Consider the following 5,021-nt stretch of genomic DNA (forward strand, 5'->3'; position numbering starts at 1 on the left):
AAAATTCATATTAGTAAAATTACTTATTTCTTTTAGAGGATAGAATTTCATTCAATGGGGTTTTGGGCACTTTTTTTTATCTCTCCAACTACAATTTTATCTAGAGAAGCCACCATACTTGATATAATTTTTATAGTTAGTAAAATTGCCAAATTGGTGCATGTGTTTTATTGAGAGAGAGAGAGAGAGAGAGCCTTGTTATCGCCTTAAAGAAACATAACATGGTGTACACATATCGATAAAAAAGAGTATATAGTATGTTACACCTAGATCGGTTCGCAACGGTTTTGATCTTCTTAAAGGGAAGATCGGCCTTTGATCCACTTCGAGGGAAGGATCAATCCTCTTTTATGCACAAGACACAATTTCTGTAACAAATTTCTTTATTCATCAAAAAGTCTGCATACATGAAATTTATAGAAAATCTCTAATCTAACTAACCCCTATCAATAACACTCCTACTTATCCAAAACAACTAGAAAGGAAATCCCAAAAGCAACAAAATCTAAAATTTATTTCTCCCAAGTGGGTACGTAACATAGTAACTAAAAAGCATTGCTTTTGTTCCCTGCTGAGTCTGCAATCTTGAGAGTCTCTGCTATGAGCTTCTGAGCTTTCTTGCTTCTTATTTCTACCCTCATGCTCTCACTCTTGTCTATCTTATCATATGGTTTCTTCATCTTCATAGCTTTCCATTTAGATTTCAGACTCCCCACCCATTTCACCAGACGATTAACCATTATCACCATTGCAGACCTGCGCAGTACAGAACACAAGGAGTTGAAAGTTTGAAACTAATGGTATATAAAAGAAGGAAAAAATGACAGAAAATTTATACAACAAAAATACCCACCTGGATAAAGAGAATAAAAGTTGGGATTTTTTCAACAAAACTAAATACCGGCGTAGCCGGAAACGCGAAGAACGAGTCGAGGTTGATTAATTTCAACACCGATAGGAATAAGCCTTCGAATCCACGAAGGGATGTTCAACGAATCCACGAAGAACGAAGCAAATTTGCTATTCAATAAAGCAAATTTCTATTTCATATAACAAAATCAATTGTAAAAAACGTCCAAACAAGCTCTCGACGTGAGCTTTTATAATAGTTTTGTAACCCTTTTCCAACTTTGAGTCAAATACCAAAAGCCTACTTCAACTCAACAATCTAAATTTAGTAGGAACCAATTACCCGACTACTGAATCTATTTGGATTCTATTACTAAAACTACTTGGAATAAAAAACTAATTAAAACAATAATCTGATTTTAGCTTGAATTCCTTTTCCTTGTGTGACAAGGAGAAGTGGACCTTGTCAAATACACATGTAACAAAAATATTTTCAAAGGAGAAGAAAGAGTGGTGAATGAACTTTTAGAAGGAGGGTCTTGAGAAGAACAAGTGAGGAAACAAACCCTGTAATGGTTGGATGTTAAGAGGGAGAAAGGCAGACCATGCAATTAATAGGAACGAGAGGTACAAGGGGAAGACTTATATGGATAGGATGGGAGACATCCAAAATACCCCTCTGGTTTAAAAAGATTGCCGAGGATATCTTTCTCATGTTTTGGTAAAAAGCCATAAAACAAATGGAGTTTAAGTAAAACAAGAAAACTCCACGCCCTGTGGGCAAACATTAATCATGCTCAAATACGTGCTTTTATGGCTAAATGCTTGTAGGAGGGATAAAGAGGCAGAGAAAACAAAATTTAAATGTGTAAGTCATTTACAAAGCTAAATGCTTGTTTTGATTTCTATCATTTGCAAATCTTGATCCAGTAGATGAGATCAATGTTTCCCTTGGGACCAATGAATCTTAAACAATCCATCGATATTTCACCGTATGGATTTCCTAATCAGTAATCACCTCGCAAACATGGCACATGATCAGCTTGCTAATGTAAAAAATATCATTGGTACTTAGGGACAGTTTTGGTATAGGGACACGGTAATAGGACACAAAAGTGAGTCCTACTGCCCCACCCATTTGATAATGTCTAATTCTCTAAGGTTTTAGGGAATATACAATCCCTTAATAACCCTATTGCTTAGGAGTAACAACAAGAAAGCCTTGGCATTTTACCTTTGGAAATGAACCAAATGGAGGCTATGAAGTGAGGTTCTTCACGTGTTTCTTTCACCTTTAAGAAAATCTATCAGCTTTTGTCTTTGGGTTTTAAAGGTGAGAGCTAAAAAAGCACCGACACTTCCACTTGGCAAGAAAGATCCATGGCCCTACCATTTTTCTTCATGGGTCATTTTAATTTCAGTATCAGTGGTGGGCTCCATATGCAAATTAATTGCTAAGCAGAGCCGTGAACCATTCACCTCTTCAATGCCCACCTCTCCTTTCCCATCCTCATTCAATTGCCACGCTTTGTTTTACAAGTTCTACTTTGGTCACCATCTCTTTGGATCCTTTCTCTTGTCACCTATGTTTTTGGGATCTGACACAGAGATACAGACATTAGATTTCTCTAGTTTGGTCAAACATACCTCTTCTTAATTAGTCTGTTCTATGGGGTTAGAGTTTGGACTTTTCATCACCGCACTCGATCTTTTATCTGCGGTGAGACTTACGGGTGCAACTTGGGTTGGGTTCAACCCGATTTTGGCTTGGGTTGGATTGGCATTTCCTCGGGTTAGGTTAGGGTTAGGGTTGAAGCCTTAGGCAACCCGCCCTACCCAAACCTGACCCTTGTCCTCTAATTTTATCATGATTTAGGGATTTGCTAAGGTCCATCGCAAAAGGCTTTTCGTGGCTGGTCTCTCGCACGTCAGACCAGCCACCTCGTGAATGGAGACAAAAGCTGTTGTCTTCATTCACAAGGTGGTTGGTTTGACATGCGACAGACCAGCCGCGAAAACCCTTTTGTGATGGACACTAGCAATTCCCCTTATTAGGGCTATGTTTTTTTTTTTTTTTTTTTTTTTATTTGTCTGCTTACAACTGCAACCCAACTCAACCCGACCTGATTTGAAAAAAACAGGTTGGATCGGGTTAGGGTTGAGGGAGTGCTATTTTGGGCTGGGATAGGGTTGACCTCAGCCCGATCCAAACCGATAAGAGTTGCACCCCTAGTCATGAGGCTATGTACCATGGACTAGAATTGCGGTGGCTCACCATATCAATGGTTTTCTTTTTGTAGACTTGTAGGACTGGCACTCTTAGATCCCCTATCTATCCCTCCTAAATGAAAATAGACGGTCTATTAGTATTACACGAGAGCGGACAATGGAATCAGTGGCAAAGATTAATTTTTAGGTTTCAAAAGGGGACATGAATATCAATCCAGACTGTTGATTTTGTCGAACATCATGAGGTGACCCACATAGTCTTGTTCTCATGGCGAATGAAAATCCCATGCTAAGATAAAGGACTACAAAAATCAACTGTTTAGCTTTTGTTGGATTAACCCTAAATGAAGCTTGATGGATCAAAGTGTTCTCAATGGCATTCCCGGGGGATGCCAAATCTGTTTCCAACCCTAAGAGGTGGTATTCTGATTCTGCCCAAATGAGAATAAAATTGTTTTTATTAAAAAAAAATTGTTTAAATTTTTTATTCCATTTACAGGAGAATCAGAATATAATCGAAATAGGATGCGGAATCATACTCCAAACACAACATGAGGGGCTTTGTTTATACATGGTGTGTCCACAAGAGATGCATCCCCCTAAAACCATACTAGAGACAATCCATTCCACGATGCTGTCATAAAGCAAAGGAGTTGGCACTCTTTCTTTAAAATTGAATACTGAGTAACAATCAGGACTGATTAGAGGTAAAAAATGGGCCTGCCGAATACATGTTGGCACACTTTTGCCTTGGGTGAGCCACCCATTTCTATAACAATCTAACCAAATCCTTTGTTTTTAGTGAATAATGACATAAAGAACCACATTGTTCTTGCTTTTTTGCTGAACAGAAGTCTGGCCAACTTGCACACATGCAGTGATTGGCTCCTCTATCTAAGGGTCTGTTTGGTTGCACAAAAAGTAGGGAGGCTTGGGAATTTTACTTGGCATTTGAGTGCCACTTCAGCAAGATTCCATGCTCTGAAATCCTTGGAGACTCCCAATGATGTCTCCTAGCTAATCATTGCATTAATGTGTCACTCTTGTCCCCTCCCTGTGAAATTCAATCCAAAATCCACAAAAAAGGTGGAACTTTGCTTGGATTTCTTCGGAATGGTGCTTTTCTCTCTCTCTCTCTCTCTCTCTTCCCTCTCTCTATATCGGTATATCGGTAATGACACCTCCCACCACTATTCTCCGAGGTTGACAGCCAAACACTACATGCCACTATTCTCCCAGGTAAGTTCCATATAAATCCAATGTTTGTCTCCTCCCGGTTGACTACCAAGGCCACAACTCTCCGAGGTAAATACGGATCTCCGCATTTCGAGCTCATTCCCTTTGGCACGAGACAGTGATCCTAAGCCGTTGATCAAAACCTTCGAAAAGAAAATCACTTTTACACTCTTTCCTAAAAGACATCTATTGGGACCCAGTTTCGCCCTATTTCTGTGATCAGATCTGTTGATGTGAACGACGGCCATAAGTCTGTCCTAGTACCGTTGAGAACACCTTGGTTGGATGATTCTAGACCCTTGATCTATCAAGAGTATGTTGAATTTTGCAGTCCTTTTGCTCTGTTCACTTGCGTTCTCGGGAAATCAAATCCCGGGAAAATACCTTTTTTTTTCCCGAGAAAGCTAAAATAGTGGTGTTCACTTGTTTTCCCGAGAAACTAACAGGGTTAGGTGGAAAATGTCAAAAATGACATGGAAAATCTCACAAATGATGTGGAAAAGAGTCTTTTCTCACAAGTGTGAGGAACCATCACCCACCATTTTGATGAGATTTGCTTTCCCGGGAAAACAAGTGAAAAACGATGGGCAAGCAGTTTCTCGGGAAACCTTTTCCTGCACATTTCCTGCGCCCGTGAACAGGCACATGAAACCTTTTCCTGCACAGTTTCTCTGGATTTCTTTTCCTTTTGCCACGTCAGTTTCTCG

General features: G+C 39.5%; 1 long non-coding RNA gene across 1 annotated transcript; it reads right to left on the reverse strand.

The window, feature by feature from the left end:
• Window positions 1-365: 365 nt before the first annotated feature.
• LOC143856457 (uncharacterized) lies at window positions 366-1,781 on the reverse strand. Its single transcript, XR_013238210.1, has 2 exons — window positions 854-1,781; window positions 366-756 (listed from the first exon to the last, which is right to left on the reverse strand). It is a non-coding gene; the product is annotated as an uncharacterized LOC143856457 (long non-coding RNA).
• Between the last annotated feature and the right edge of the window lie 3,240 nt (window positions 1,782-5,021).

The sequence above is a fragment of the Tasmannia lanceolata genome, unplaced genomic scaffold (assembly GCF_043159265.1).
Source record: "Tasmannia lanceolata isolate RefF3 unplaced genomic scaffold, GAP_Taslan_0.1 ptg000023l, whole genome shotgun sequence".
Lineage (NCBI taxonomy): Eukaryota > Viridiplantae > Streptophyta > Magnoliopsida > Canellales > Winteraceae > Tasmannia > Tasmannia lanceolata.